The sequence below is a fragment of the Curcuma longa genome, chromosome 11 (genome assembly GCF_044706935.1).
Source record: "Curcuma longa cultivar G26 ecotype Majalengka, Jawa Barat chromosome 11, ITB_CL_G26_1.1, whole genome shotgun sequence".
In the NCBI taxonomy this organism is placed as follows: Eukaryota; Viridiplantae; Streptophyta; class Magnoliopsida; order Zingiberales; family Zingiberaceae; genus Curcuma; species Curcuma longa.
Window position 1 is genome coordinate 1,404,751 of NC_133871.1, and position 17,615 is coordinate 1,422,365.

At 34.9% G+C, this 17,615-nt stretch overlaps 1 pseudogene; it reads right to left on the reverse strand.

The window, feature by feature from the left end:
• Positions 1-3,119: 3,119 nt before the first annotated feature.
• LOC141840249 (uncharacterized) lies at positions 3,120-17,152 on the reverse strand (annotated as a pseudogene).
• Between the last annotated feature and the right edge of the window lie 463 nt (positions 17,153-17,615).

Genomic DNA, 17,615 nt, shown 5'->3' on the forward strand with positions numbered 1-17,615 from the left:
ACATTTATGATCGTAATTGTTATATATTGTAACAACTATGTTATAGCTAATACAATTATAATATTGAAATAAAAGTATTTTTTTGAATGAGAAATATATTAGGTATAATTTTGATTTTTTTTAAAAAATAGTGCCTAATAATGGAGGGTCATTTTTTTTTATTTTTGCCTTGTGAACTTTATGACAAAATTAGGTAAGACTCAACTCTATGTACGGATTATAAAGCTCTTATTCTCTATGAACTTTATCATCTAACTTTTCTAGGTGGTAACAAATTTATCATCATTATTGTATTTCGATTAATTTATTTGATAAATAAATTATATTAAGAAACAAATAAGAATATACAATCTAGGAGTTCAAAGATTTAAACACATGTTTGGATTATTATGAACATCCTAGTCAAGATTCGACACCTCTCTATCAAAATTACAACGGTTTCTAAATTGTCAAATGAGATATACCATATATGACATAGTCGAAGTCTTCATCTTTACAATACACTCTGAGGCTATAATCTTCCTTTTGAAGACTCGTAATATTCATCTATTCACAAAGTCTATCTAGCTAGCAATAGAAGAAGAGGTGATCCTGAGTCCACTACAAAAATAAAGGTAATTTATAATGAATTTTGTGATGAAAATAAAAAAAATTCGGTGCAAAATCATTTGGCGATGAATTTTACGATGAAAATTTTTCATAGGTAATAGCTCGTCGTAAAATTCTGCGACAAAAAAATATTGATTCGTTGCCAATTTTACGATGAATAAAGTTTTCATCGTCAAACTCGTCGCTATTTTGCGACAAAAAATATTTTTGTCGCAAAATTGACTATTTGTTACTTGGATAAAAATTTAGTTTCGTCGTAATTTTTACGACGAATATTTATTTTCATCGCCAATGTCGCGACGAAAACTGACTTCGTTGCAATGGAGAAGCTACAGGAAAATAAAGATATTTGGTGACGAATAGTAACTTCGTCGCCAAATTGGTGACGAAAATTATTTTCATCATTAATGTTTCGATAGCACAGTAAATTACGATACGTTTACGACGAAACTATTTTTGTCATAAAATTCATCGCAAACTATTAAAATTTCCTACAGCTTCATTGTATTCTATTCTAGAATGAATCCTGTTTACATATATCACAACCAACTTCAATTCATTCCATTCTTTACATAAATCACAACCAACCAACATATCCAATTAACCAATCACATCCTAACAAACAAACAACATATTAATAACAACAACTAATAAAACATTAACATCAATGAAACAATAATATCAAATACAAACACATCATCCTGAATAACATAAATATTTAACAAACATTCACATCAATGACTAACACATCATCCTCAAAACATCCAACAAAGTCTCAAAACATACAACAAAGTATCAAAACAACTAATGAAGTCTCAAAACAACAAGAAACAAAAAGTATCATCGTCCACGATATCGGCCTTGGAAAATACTTTCTGCTTCACTTCCTTCTCCATCTAAGCTTCTTTTTCTTTTCCTACATCAGAAAACAAAATAAAAAAATATTATTTTATATAAATTAACTATAATATATAATTACTTACTTCATCATCATCCTTAGTTTCACCAACCTTGTTCAAAATAAAATAATAGTGTTAATCAATATAAAAAATTAAAGATTTACAAATGAAAGAAAAAATGTTAAGCAATACTAATTGTGAGAAAAATCAAAATGATACACAACTAGATTTATGACGAATCATCATCACCACCGTCATCACTAGAACCAGGAGGAATCTGACTCGGAGCAGAGCCTAACTAAAGATGTCGCATAATAAAATCCTGTTGTCAGTACATTTCTCTCATCTCTTCATCCATTTGTAAAATTATGCCCTTCAAATTAGAAACTTCTTCAGTTAGATTTTCTATCTGTGACCTTACTGCTGGTGGGGTGGAAGAAGATGTGTTAGTAACTCGATAAGTTTTGCTCAGAGAACCCATTCCCAATATCCTCCCCCCTTGGATCCTCCACTCGTCTCCAATCAGATATTCAGATCATTACCAACAGAGGGTTCAGATCCATCATTATTATCACTAGCACTTGAACTTCTCTGTACTAGCTCTAGCTCATCATATTTTTCCTGTATTGGAATACAAATATATTTAATAAGTTAGAGAAGGTACATAACTATTAGAATCCAATTAAGTTAAAAATTAAAATCCAAACCTTCATAGCTCTAGCTCTATCCCCGCTCCAAGTCTTATCTTTCTTTTGAAATGTGCAGGTAAAAGTCTCAATAAAAAGTAGCTCCTTCCTCATTTCCTTAGCCTAAAAATGCATTGTTAGAAATAATATAATAGTTTAAATTTAATTAGTAACGTAGTGTTTATAAAAAATTTATCAATCTATGTGTATGTTCCTCAATGTTGATGGAGCCTCCCGTATATGTTGCAGATGAGTCTCTAGAATTAAATGTTTAATTTGCCTGGTTCTGGTGACTCCTTTGTTTACTTTCCTCGATTTTTCAAAAATCGAGGATCCTAGTCCAATTTTCATCGGTGATGTACAATGGTTTTTTTCCCCTTGTCTTGGCATGATTTAGAATATACCGAATGTGATCCCCACAATTTTTTTAAAATCTGCTTGATTTCTAATTCTTTAGATGGATCCCAATTGAATGCTCGCTAAAATTGAAAAAACAACAAATGATTATATATATTCATTTTAATTTGATATATCAACTGAAGGAAACATATACCTTAAATTCGTTCTACCATAATTCTTTTGTGGGTGCTAGAGTGCTGGTATAGGTCATAAAAGCCTCTCCCCAATGGTTATTCACTATTTTATTGATTTCACGAATGACACGTATAGAATTTTGAAATCTATCATAAAATTCCAAACAAACATTATTAAATAAACTAAATAAGATGAAATCTGAATATCCAAAAAATTGATAAGATAACCATTATGTCGTAGAAAAATATATAATTAAAAAGTACAGGAACTTGTTTTTAGATAGAATCATGAATACTAAATTAATAAATACTTACAAATCTCCGTGAGGGACTATAAACTCTCGAATATCCTGCAACTCGACAGCGGACTGTCTGGGAGAAGGGTCTGGAGACTACAACGGCGACGAATCTGATGAAGGTGCATGTGATGATCCTACAGTACCAGGTGCTGAAGCAGACTGGCCAGGAGTACTCCGTCTATGACCACCTCTTCGAAACTGTCAACCAAAATTGTTATGAGATAAAATAATAAATATTGATTACATAATGAGGAATATGAAAAAACTTACCATATTTGCTACGATGAAAGCAGGTGCAAAACTAAACACGTAAATAATATCACCTGTAATGACCTATAAGAAAAAATACAGTGCATTAACAGTTAATTACAAATATTTAACAATAAGACAGTATATAAACAATTAAGTAAGCAACAAGTCATATAAATATGTAGAATAAAACTAAATTACTCATAAAAAAATACATTACCATTTTAAAAAAGATCTCCTCATTTTTTTATATAATAACATCAAAGTCCTCATTTTCATTGGACATTCTCGTCATCGTCGTCGTCAGATTCAGATTCTCATTAATTTCACTTGCATCCATATTTATTACTACTCCGCTGGGATCTCGTAATGTTGAAATAATATATTCTTCAGTCTGAAATGTGTTCCTAACTTCCTCTTATTGATATGCAATGTCTTTCCAACGTTCCTCAATCTTTTTTCGTGCTTTAGTTTTACAAACAACCCACCAATCATTTTTGTCACGTTTCAAACTAGGATACGAAGCATAGAATACCTGAATAGCTTGTTGTGCCAACACAAATGGTTCATATCTTTTATAAAATCTCTTATAATTTATTTCAACCAAATTATAGTGTGGATGCACCTTCATTCCTCTGACAGGGTCAAACCAGCGACACATAAATAAAATAACTCGCATTTCTGGTTCGGGGTATTCTACCTCTATAATTTCATCGAGCAAACCATAAAAATCATTACTTACACCTCTATCATGATCTGATGACTGAACACATACCCCACTATTCATTGTACTCTTTTTTATTCCATATTCTTGAGTATAAAAATTATATCCGTTTATGAAATATGCTGGCCAAGTGCGTACCAATGCTTTTGGACCCCAAGAAAGATGAAATAGAAATTTCTGCTCAAGGTGAGTTTGATTATCATGAACCTAAAATCAAAAAAATATGTTTAAAAGTTTGCATATGTATAAATCATAGTACAATTTAGATTGACTACTTACATATGATTTGAACCATGGTGCAAATTCTTTGTCACAAAATCGATCAAAGTCTTGTGCTGACATTTCAGAATATAAGTGTTGAAAAATCCTTCAAAAAAATAAATTATAACACAAAATAGCGATGATATAAGAAATTAAAAAATATATAAAATATATACTCACTTGAAATATAACGTGACTTCTGGATAATTCAGTAAAATATATGTCTGGGTTGCATGTCATTCTTGACCAGTTAAATATCTCTGCTTACATTGTCCACTTGGTCGACCAAGATAGTTAAAAATTAAAAATGAGTTTAAATTTGGATCAATAGGACCCTCATCATTTCTTCCTGGTCTCCGCCTTTTGCTCTTAACGTGAGGCTCAAAATAATATGATGCAAAAGTTGTTACTTCCTCTACAATGTATGCATTAACAATAGAGGCTTCAACATGTGCTTTATTTTTTACTTTTTTCTTCAAATGATATAGAAATCTATTTATCATATAAGAAATTATATTAGATATCAAAAATATATAATAAGATTAATAAATATTTATCCATTAATCAAAATTTAAAATTTTACCTTTCAAATGGATACATCCATCGATAATGGACAGGACCTCCAACTTTGGCCTCATATGACAAATGAACTAAAAGATGTTCCATGGAATCAAAAAATGAAGGTGGAAATACCCTTTCTAAATTACACAAAATGATTGGAATATCTCTCTCTAAAGTCTCCATGTGTGAATGTCTCAAAACTGTTGAGCAAAGATCATGAAGGAAAATGCTTAACTCCGAAATTGCACCCCAGATAAAATTTGGTAAAAGTTCCTTAAATGCAATAGGAATAAGTCTTTCCATGAATATATGACAGTCATGACTTTTCAAACCAATTAATTTGCATTCTTTCAAATCAACACATCTTCCAATATTAGAGACATAACCATCTGAAAATTTTAAAGATTTTAACCATTCACAAACAATACGTCTCTGATCTCTATTTAATGTATAAATTACCTTTGACTTTGGTCCCCTACTATTTTCATCGACATCAAGAGTGGGTCTTTTACAAAGGAGTCACATATCTTTTCTTGCATTCAGATTGTCTTTTATTTTTTTCAGGGATATCCATGACTGTATTTATCAGATTATCAAAAATATTCTTCTCAATATGCATTACATCTAGATTATGATGAATCAAATGACTGTACCAGTACGGTAAATCCCAAAATATACTCTGTTTAGTCCATTTATGTGTACTTCCATATTCATAAGTTGTACCATGTGGATCTTCAATAACAGATGGAAAGTTAAGGACTCTATACCAAATCTGTTGACCTGTTAATCTCAATGGTGGAGGTGTTCTTTCAACTCTATTTTTAGTGAATTCTTCTTTATTCCTTCTGAATTTATGATTTGGTGGTAAAAATTATCTATGACAATCAAAATAACTTGGCTTCCTCCCATGTTTCAATCTGAATGATTTTGATCTCTCCATACATATTGGGCATCCTAAAATTTCAGCGGTACTCCATCCTGATAACATGTCATAAGCCAGAAAAGTCATTTATCGTCCAAAGAAGTGCAACCTTCATTACAAACATCTGATTAGTATGAACATCATATGTAGGAAAACCATCATCCCATAATTGTTTCAGCTCTGCAATCAGTGGTTGCATATAAACATCAATTAACTTTTTCAGATTTTGTGGGTCAGGCACAACCAATGTTAAAAATATATACGGTGTTTTCATACACATCCCAGGTGGAAGATTATACAGAGTTAATATAACTAGCCAACAAGAATAATTTCTTCCTGATTTGCTAAATGGAGCAAATCCATCAGCACAGAGACCTAATCTTATATTCTGAGTTTCCTTCACAAATTCAGGATATGTTCTATCAAAATTTTTCCATGCCTCTGCATCTGATGGATGACACATTAGACCCTCTTCTATTTGATGATTTGCATGTCAAGTCATGTGTTCAGCAGTGACTTCTGATGCATAGAGTCTTTGTAACCTAGGAGTTAAAGGCAAATAAAATAACTGACTATATGTTTTACGTCGTTGTTGACTTTTATTGATTCTCTTGTACCTAGCTTGATTACAGAATTTACACACATCTGCATCTTGATCTTCTCCCCAATATATCATACAACCATCTCTGCAAGCATCAATCCTTTCCACCGGAAGACCTAAGTCTTTCACAAGTTTTTTCATACTATAAAAATCATTAGGCATTATGTGATCACGCGGAAGTACCTCTCCAATAACTTGAACAAAATCATTAAAATAATCTTCAGACACATTATGCTCTGCCTTGACATTCAATAGTCTTGCAGTGAGAGATAATTTAGTGTGACTATCACAACCAACCCACACAGGTTCATCTGCAGCACTCAACATTTCTTGAAATTTGAGATATGCTCATTATTCACATTTTCATGAACACTTTGTTCTTGTACCCCCTCCAATGGTGATGTATAAGTAGTAAATATTTGTTCATCTGTTGGAGGACAACTAGAACTTGCAAAACTCGATTCAGGAAAGAAATTATGACCTCCTACATCAATTACCATCCTTTGATATGGATTTAATTGATTATAATAACTCTGATCACCACTAACTGAGACTTGTATATTTTGTCCATAATTCTCATCAGATATAAATGGTTCACCATGACATGTCCAATTATAATAATTCAGGATAAAACTCAAATCTACAAAGATGTTCACAAACTTTGTCAGACTGTAAAAATTTACCATTGTGACATTTTCTGCAAGGACATCTTATCTTATCTCCATCCATAAACTCAACATTAGTAGAAGCAAAATCCAAAAATTATTCCAACCCAACAATAAACTCATCAGTTAAACCTCTACGTTCAGGTTTGTTCTTTTTATACATCCAACTCCTTTCTTTCTATAGAATTAGTATAAAATACTAATTCATGTTTAATTATGGTTTAGAACGTTGCTTGTAATGGGTTTATGTAAGCCTTGCTAAAGAAAAAGAAAAGAAAAGAAAAAAAATAGGGAGGAACAAGGAATTGAACCTAAGACCTCCAAGTTATGTAGCAAGCTTTAGACCAAATGAGCAAGTAAACGATTCTTGTTAAAGATACAAGAGTAATGATAGTTATATGTTGAGGGGGCAATAAGCAGAGAAATCAAACGAATGAACGTTGGATAGAGTTAGCGTTACAACGCTGGGTTATTAAGGGATGTAATGGCTAATTAAGATCGGGGGTTATCAAAGCTAGCCTTATAAAACCTTCCTTAGCACCCAAAACTAGCTTTTGCTGGTTTTGTGCGCTCTGCTCTCTTTCTCACCGAAGAGCTCTTCCTTCTTCTTCTCTGGCCGGAGCTCTCCTCAACCAGGAGAACCTGTTCTTGTTGGGTAACCTTAGAAACTTCGGAAACTAGGTAAGCTTCCCTCACCTGTAGCGTAATGGCTGAAGAATGTAACTGTGTTAAACCTTGCTTATCTGGTTAGAGTTTTAAGCATGTTATGTTCCTGATGTATGCAAGTTTCTGATTTCATGTCTGTTTAGAACTATAAACAGGTTGATTATGTTGATTAAGAGTTTTAAGCATATTTAAATGTCTTTAGAGTAACCACCAGATCTTACGATCATGTTAGATTCGTGGTTATAGAGTAAGGAATCTGTTGTAGGTTTAACGGATAACAGAACGTAGGTTATGCAGGGAACTAAACAGAATTAAACAGTGGGATTGGTAATCGATCACTGGATCGATTACCAGAACGGTAATCGACCACGGGATCGATTAATAGGGTTAAAGAGAACAAAAGTTACGTCAAATGATCGATCAAGTGATCGATCAAGAGGGGTAATCGATCACTCGATCGATTACCAAGCCTCGGGATAGAAATCTACGAGCCGTAATCGATCAGGTGATCGATTACAGGCCGGGTAATCGATCACCTGATCGATTACCGAGCTTTCTGTGAACGATGACCCTAATCGATCTCTGGATCGATTACAAGGGCACTTAATCGATCGGTTGATCGATTAAGCCCTCTATGTTTGCAAGAATAAGAGCTCGGAAGCTAAAACTTATGCTTAGGATGGTTTACCAAGTTGGTTCAACTCAGGTTAGGTTTAAACAAAAGACTGAATCTAACCAATGAAGTTCTGATCATCTTAAAGAATGGTTAAGGGCTAGAGTCAATGCAAATAACAACCTTAGGGTTATGTTAGACTCTAACCAAGAATGTAAAGAACGTATGTAATGAGATCAAAGTAACGGGAATGTTCACCATGATATGAAAGGAAAGGAAAAGAAATGTAAAGGAACAATCCTGTGAAATGAAAATGAATGAAAGTATAAAGTTATTTTACTTTAATGAAGCTTGTACCGGAACCTGAAAGGGATCCAAGGAATGGACACCTAATGAACGTCCCTAGGTCGAAAGACAAAAGACCTAGTAACCGAGTGGTCGAGATTTGCTACCTCGTACCTACTTGGAATGGCGCGCAAATGAATGAATGGGTACAAGCTAGGGGACCCCAACAATGATGTTTATTATTTTTATCTACTAAGATAATATGTTTTGAAAAGACAAATGGTATGGTATTCATGTCTAATGTGTACAATGAAAGAAAAGGTTAAGGTAAATGATTGCACATGTTTACGTTATGACTTACATGTTGTAATGTACTTAAATGATATGCTTTTATGTGATGTCCGGATTTTGTGAGTAGGAAAGGAGCTTACTAAGCGTTATGCTTATAGTTTACTTTCTTATGCTGCAGATCCTAACAGGTATTAAGCAATGGACGGAGGCGACAGGACTGGACGAAATGATGTGTGTGGTGTTGACGTGACAAGTCCTGGCTTATGTCAATTTATAGTTATTTTAAAACTATCATGTTGGTTGACAATATTGTGATTAAGTTTTTCCTATAGACTTATCATGTTAATAATTCTATCTACTGTATACGAATCTATGCTTGCTATGAAAGTTTTAATTTTCCGCTGCTAAGTGTAGCTTTCGTATATAATGGTAGAATGAATGAATGAATGAACAAACTGTAGCGTCCGTCAAGGCTCTGGTAAGGGCGGGCGTTACAATCGAACGAGCCTTCGTACGACAAACAACTAATCATTCATTAACTCTTCTTGCCTTCGTTGGGTATTTAAGATAGAAAACCTAATCCGCTTCGACAGTAAAAATGAAAGGTTTAAACTTATTGAACCTTTTATTTGCAAAAACTTCAACCAAATTGTAGTTGAGTGTATTCTAGTTCCTGTTCTAGGAGTCAAATCATATCAAGAACATTTGAATAACACACATCTTTTTATGGGTAAGGCAGAATATTCAATCTCAATGATTTCTTCAAGTCTCCCGTAATAATCAAACTCTAAATTATTATTATTGATAGATCATTTTATGTAAATACCAGAATTAAAGGTCAATCTTTGTGAATCCTATTATGCCACGTGGAATTTGAAACCATTAACATAGAATCAGAATATACTTATGTCTTATGGAGGGGTCCAGATGTAAGATATCCTTCCATCTTCCATATTTGATATTCTATAATAGTTCACCTATAATAGTAAATATGATATAAATTAGATCAAAATTTGATACTGATGTATAAAAAATTATTTATTCTTTAACTTACATAGATTTGAAACCACAATACAAATTCCGTCTCTAATTTTTCCTCGACTTCACTTGCACTGATTGTTGGATTTTAATACTGAAGTTGTTGTTCGTAAAAACTGTAATGGATGAAAGGTAACTTTAAGACAATTGGGATACAAAACATAACTAAAAAGGGATTAGTAGTTGATTATATCAATCAACTCACCTTATGTACGGTTTGACATTCTCACAATTTAGGAGTATATATGTATGTTCTTGCAGTATGGTATTCTTGTTGATTTAACCATCTTGAAATAGAAGCACCAATTGGTTTACCAGGAAACTTAAAAATAAAAAGCATCATAGGGTTAATTGGCTGAGTATCATCTTAATTTATAGGATTCCTGCGATGTCTATTTTTGACATTATCAGTAAAATAATAGAAGCAGAAAGAAGTTGCTTCTTCAACCAAATAAGCCTTACATATTGACCTCTCGACTCTTGCTTTGTTACGAGCATTATTCTTTAATTTCCTCTAAAATCTTTCAAATGAATACATCCATCTATACTGAATAGGACCAGCTAGTTGTACCTCATAAGGTAGGTGAACGGGTAGATGTTCCATTGAATCAAAAAAATTTGGTGGAAATATGCAATCAAGCTTACATAATATGACAGGAATATCTATTTCTAGCTTAAATTTATTAACTATCATAATACACTTGACAGACAAATCTCTAAAAAATAGATTATGTTCTGTAAGTGCTTGTCAAATATTATTAGGTAGCAGGTCATGAAAAGCTATTGACATAAGTCTTTGCATGAACACATGACAGTCATGACTTTTCATTCCAAATATTTTTTAACCTATTCATATCAATGCATCGGGTCATATTGGAAACATATCCATCAAGAAATTTTATCTATTTCATCCAACTACATAATATAGGATCGTTAGGAGAACTAGATGGGGGTGAATAGCGCATTCATCATTTTTGTTCGTTCATTTTATTACAGAGTCTAGCAATGGAATTAACGAAAGAGACAAGGACATGTGGATTTACTTGGTTCCTAACCTAGTATATCCAAGACCTATGTACGGGAGGCGTCCGTCTACTAGTGGTCTCCTTTCTGGACGATTGTCCAGAGGCGGAGAAATCCGTCTTATAGTTCAATCAATAATAAATGAAAATACAAATGTAAGACTTAAGAAAAGAATAAACCAAACGTCATGTCGTAGCCGATCCGAAAGTCCTGAGCATCGTGCACTCCTCCTAGAACTTCCCTAGTTGTACGAGCTTGACTTCATTCACATTTAGCAGCACCACAAGATGAAGAGTATGGTGTAGAGAAGTTGTTCTCTGGTGCTTCATGCTGAGGCTCTTTATATATGTTGGTGCAAGAAGCACTAGATCTTACCTAGAGTTTCGATGTTGGACAATACACCTAGGTCAAACTAACCCAGGATTTCGGTAGAAATCCGAAGTTATACCCATAGGATAAGGTTTAGGTTGTTTTGCATGTTTGTATGCTTGTCTTGCAGGAGTCAGGAGCTGGAAGCAAGATGGAGAAAGCATAAGTGAAGCAAACATAGGCAGCCGAACTAAGCTCGGGGTCAACTCAGGTCAAACCTGAGTCAACTTGTTCCAGATGACCAGAATGTTCTAGGCGACCAGAATGTTGAATCCAGGCGACTCAAGGTCGGATAAACGCAGTGGAAGTCGAAGTCTATCAAGAGCCTCCACGTCAGCATGGAGTCGACCAGAATGGAGATTTCAATCAACCGAAAGCGCCGAGTCAGCTGCAAAGATAATAGATTGGCGGTCTACGTGGAGTCACCCGGAATGAGATTCCAATCGACCAGAATGAGCTATCAAAAAAGGGTGAACGTGCACAACAACAGAGGTCAATAACAAGTCATTCTCTTCTTCTAGTGGTGATTCTGAACGTGAACAGGGCCAGACTCTTGTCACTAGGGAAGATCCAGAAGGAGTGCACGACGCTTATGACTTCCAGATCGGCAAAAGTATTTTGGTTTATTCTTCTTTTTACTTGTCTTACTTTCTGTTCTTATTGTTATTCTTTATTGGACTGTAAGACGAGTTTCTCCGCCTCCGAATAAACGTTTGGAAAGGATGGTCGAACGTTTGGAAAGGAGACCACTAGTGGATGAGCGCCTCCCATACATAGGATTTGGACGTACTAACCCTGGGGTTTATGAACCAAATAAAAATTCACGTGTCCCTGCTTGTTTTCTAATATTCTGCTGCTTAGTTTTTTGATAGAACGAATGTACGAAAAAGTGAAGACTGCGCTATTCACCCCCCTCTAATGCGTTATACGATCCTATAATTGGTATCAGAGCAGACTTGCTCTTGATTGGACTCACCGCCACGGGAGCAAGACGACAAAGATGGAGGGGGAGAGAGGTAAATTTTTTAATGTTTATTTTAAATTTCATATAATCTGTTTTAAGTGCAGGGAGAGAGAACACTATAAAAATCAATGTCCTACTCGTAAGAATCGGACGGCACCACCGGCGGTAAAAGACCAACCGATGCTAGGAATCCAGAGGAACAAAGAACACATCACGTGCTTCAAGTGCCAGAAACATGGGCACTACAAGAACCGATGCCCGAAGAGGAAGACGACAAAGAAGAAACCAGAATTAGGGGATGTGATACTGGTAAGTTCGTTAAATTAGAAAAATATCCCTAGGTTGCATGCTAGATTTAATCAAATGACTTAACATTTTCAAAATATAATGGTTAATTGAACTCTCCCTAAATCTGACACTCACTTAGGGCTCCTTGTTGACCATAAGACAATCTCCCTATGTGTCTTAGAGGTTGTCTCAACTTAAAAGCTCAATTTTCAAAACATTTTACAAAATAAAAGTTTTTTTTTATAATTTTAATTTTTTTTAAACTTGGTTTTTAAGAGGTCTTTTAAATATAAAGTCTTTCAAGAATGACCTCCCCTTTAACTAGACACTCTCTTAGGATATCCTTGTTAACCACAAGGATTTTCTGTCTATGTGTCTTAGGATTTTTGACTTAGTGTTGACCTAGAGGTTTGTGTCAATTTTTCTCTGAACGAACGTTCGGAAAGGAGACCACTAGTGGGCAGGCGCCTCCCATACATAGGCCTTAGACATACTAATTCTGGGGGGGTTCAAAACCAAGTAAAAATCCGCATGTCCCTGCTTGTTTTCTAATATTTCGCTGCTTAGTTTTCTGATAGAACAAGCATATGAAAAAGCAAAGACCGCGCTATTCACCCCCCTCTAGCGTGTTACACGATCCTACAATATAGACCCTTCTAGACGCTTGGATTCTTATCCGGACACTTGGATAAGATTTGATCCGATCTCCTTGGTCTTTATTGGGGTCGATTCTTCTTGATCCGGGTGCTTGGAACCTCTCCGGGCACTTTGAGGCTGAGGTGTCCCGACTACTCAGACTCTGCCATCTCATCTGCCTTGTTGGCCCACTCGACTGACATTCGATCGTTTGGAACCAATCCGAGTGACTAGACCGTCCGATCGCCTAGAGTAACATCCGAGCGCTTAGATTGAGTCAACTCAGGTTTGACCTAAGTTAACCCTGAACTTGGTTTGACTGCTTCTGTTTGCTTCTCTTATGCTTCCTCTATCTTGCTTCCAGCTTCTGATCCCTACAAGATCAGCGTATAAGCAAACAAGTAACCTAAGTCTACCTGTAGTCCGTTTAACCTACTAGACTTACCTAAGCCTTACTCTGTAGGTCTAACCTACTAGGCTTACCCATGCCTAACCTTCAGTTAGGATTAGTTACTTCCATAAGTAGATTTTCTACCTACTAAACATCCTATTTGGACTTTTTCTTGCCTAACCTCTAATTAGGATTAGTCATTTCCATAGGTAGACTTCTCACCTATCAAATATTCGATCACCCTTGATCTGCTTGAACTTTCCCTTGCCCAACCTCCAATCAAGACTTCCTTGCCCAATCCTCCATATCAGGACTTCCTTGCTTATTCCTCCAAACTAGGTCTTTCTTACCCAATTCTCCAGATCAGGACTTCCTCTACCTAGTCTCCAGCTAGGTCTTTTCCTGCCTAGCCTTCGACTAGGACTTTTCTTGCCTAGCCTTAACTAGGACTTCTCATTGTCCGGTCTAACTGACTAGGATTTCTTGCTAGTCCTCTGGTCAAACTGATCTGACTAGACTTCACTCACATCTAAATATTAGGTCCTGTTTGGATCAACCCTTGATCAATTGATCAGACCTAGGTATATTGTCAAACATCGAAACTCTAGGGATAGACTGGTGCTCCTTACACCAACATATAATGCTTTCTTACCTTTGTCTAATGTATACCAAGCTTTTGGAAATTGATTTGTTGCTTCATTCTGATGTAATTCAGGTCTTTTAACCAATCCTTTTAATTTCTCTCATGATTTTATAGTATTTTTAGTTTTTCTAGGAACATTCATCATTGTATTGAAGATATTATCGAAATTTTTTTTCTTGACATGCATTACATCTAAATTATGTTGAATCAATAAATACTTTCAATATGACAGGTCTCAGAAAATACTTCTTTTCTTCCAACCACATTTGTATATCCTAATAATGTATTTATTTTTCTCTTTAGAATTAGAATCATATACTGGTAGGAATCCATAACTGTCTATTTAGTCAATGATTTCTACACTTGACTTCATTGTTAGCGATCATTTTTTTACTACAATATTTTTTAAGAAATTTATCTTATTTCTCTTGAAAAGGTGTTCAACTAGTAAAAATTTACGATGATTATCAAACCAAGATATCTTCCCATTATATAGTAATGAAAATGTATCAGACTCTGTCATGCAATGTGGGCATACTAATTTACCAATTGTGCTCTATCCCGACAATATTGAGTATGCTGAAAAATCATTAATTGTCCATAATAAGGTAGCATGCAAGGTAAAATTGGTCTTACTTGCAACATCATAAGTCTCTGATCCTACATTCTATAATTCATTCAACTCGACAATCAAAGGTTGTAAGAAAATATCTATCATCTCTTTCAGATTTGTTGGACCTGGAGTAAGCACAGTTAGAAATATAAATTTATTTTTTATGCATATCCATGGCAGTAAATTATAGGGTGTTAATATAACTGACCAAGATGAATATTACTATCCTGACTGACCAAATGGTTGAAATCCATCTGCAGAAAATCTCATCACATTACATGGTTCCATCGCAAAGGTAGGAAATATTATATCAAAATGTTTCCATACAGGAGAGTCACAAGGATGCCACATTATACCTCCTTCATGCACATACTGATGATGTCACCTCATGTGGTAAACTATGGCGGCAGATGCATGCAAGCATTGAAGTCTAGCAGTTAACAAGAAATAATACATAACCTTCAATATAATATTTTACTTTTTCTTCCCTAGTATGCGACTACGATGCTTATAACGAAGGTGACTATAGACTTTGCATTCAATCAGTTCACTGTCTTTATTTCAATATATCATGCAGTTGTTTATACAATAATCAATCTTTTCTACAGGCAACCTAAATCCCTCATCAATTTCTTTGTACTGTAGAAACTATTAGTCATTTGGTAATCAACGGGGATAATTCTAACATCAATTGACAAATGTCATCATAACATTATTATGAGAAATGATGATATACTTTAATGTTCAATAATCTTGCAGTAGCTAATAGTTGGGAATGATCAGATGGAATACCTTCTCACACTTCTCTTTCACTAACTTTTAACATATCATATAGTTGCTGAATTGCAGGTGTTGGTATTTCATTTATATTGGATGGATCAACTACATTCATCACGTCATAAACTATTGATTGCATCACATGCTTATTAGATTTTGATTCCTCTAAAGCAATTGTGTCAGATGAAGAAACAGCCAAAGTTCCAATTGGATGAAACAAATAAGGCTCTCCATAACAATACCAATTGTAGTAGTTTAGAACAAAATCATTTCTACATATATGTACTTTTACGGTATCCTCATCATGGGAAGCTTTATTTTTACATTTGCAATGGTTACACGGACAACGTTACTCTACATCATTCATGCATGCAGGATGACTTTTAGCAAAATTTACAAACTCTTCAACTCCAGTATAAAATTCATCTTGGATAAATCTTTTTTCTAATCTATTTTACATCCAAGCTTTATTCAAATACATTGTAACCTTCTGCAATAATAAATTTTCATTGAATATAAATAATATGTTAAACTAAATTTGTAGATAGTTTAAATAAATTCTTAAGCACTTAGATGTACTAATTACTATCAATAATATTTAAATTTAAATTAAACATTCAGTTTGAGTTTGAATCTTAATATTATGGTTAGGCAAGAAAAAAAGTACAAGATCGCAACCGACCAAGCTACTATGCAGCCAAGCCATATTAAGTTTAATTAAATAACTAGAACATACATGATATACTTTTGTTTTTGACAAGGTTAATGCTATCCTATTTGTATTAAATTGGTAAGTCTACCAAATAATAGTTAATATTAACATTTTTAAATTTTTAAGTCCTATAAATTTATAAGTCCAATATATTTGTATATCAAATAATTTTTAAGTCCAACAAATATTATTTATTATAATGTTGGTTACATTATAATAATGAAAGAATTCTACTATTCTATAAAATTTAATGATGAAGGGATTGATTGGTTGATGGGGAGACCGACCTTGTGGTCGGCAAATTATTCTACACATAAGTTCTACTTTGGTATCGTGGACTAAAAATCATACATCAATCATATAATTAAAATTCAACAAAAAAAAACTCTATAACGTTATTACAATTATCTAGTGCCAATACAAATAGCAGAAAAAAACATCTAGTGTCAATATAATAATCTAGTATCAATACAAATAACAAAGTAATATATAATTTAAATGACAGTAAAAAATATCACTTACAATATTAATGGAAGAACAAGCTCGGAGTCTCTCGAATAACTACAAGGAGAGGAGTTGCATATTAAAACAAATACAAGTATATTACGTCTTAAAAATCCTAAACCTTACAATTCTACCAACAAGCACAAATGACATGCTCAGGCTAGGCTCGACCACGACGAGCTTGGCCAAGCCTGGCTTGACGCTGTCGAGCTCGATGCTGTCAAGCTCGACTAGGCCTACACAGACGCCAGCGAGCTCGGCCAAGATGAGCTCGATGCCAACGATCTCGGTCAGGCCTAAACAGATGCCAACGAGCTCGACCAAGTCCATCCCGACCCCGACCTCGACGAGCTCAGCCAAACCGACCTTGATGTCGACGAGCTCAGCTAGGCCGACACCGACGAGCTTGCCAATGGTCAAGCCCGACCCTGGCGAGCTTGACCAAGCTAGCCCCGATGTTGGTGAGCTCAGCTAGGTCGGGACCAAACCCGACGAGCCCAGCCAGGTCGGGCTCAACGCCCGAGCTCGCTAAGGCCACAGGTGACATTGGCGAGCTCGCCAAGGTCACGGCCGACACTGGCAAGCTTGCCAAGACTGGGCCCAACGCTAGCGAGCTCGCCCGCATGTCCCGAGGCCAGCTAGCAAGCCCAGGCTAAACCCGATGCCGATAATCGATGAACGATAAACCCTAAACCTAATTTAAATGGGGAAAGAGACTTATCGGCCGAGAAGCGATGATAATTAGGAATGTCAAAGTTGAGAAGGCCGGAGCCAGGAGTTGGGAAGGTCGGAG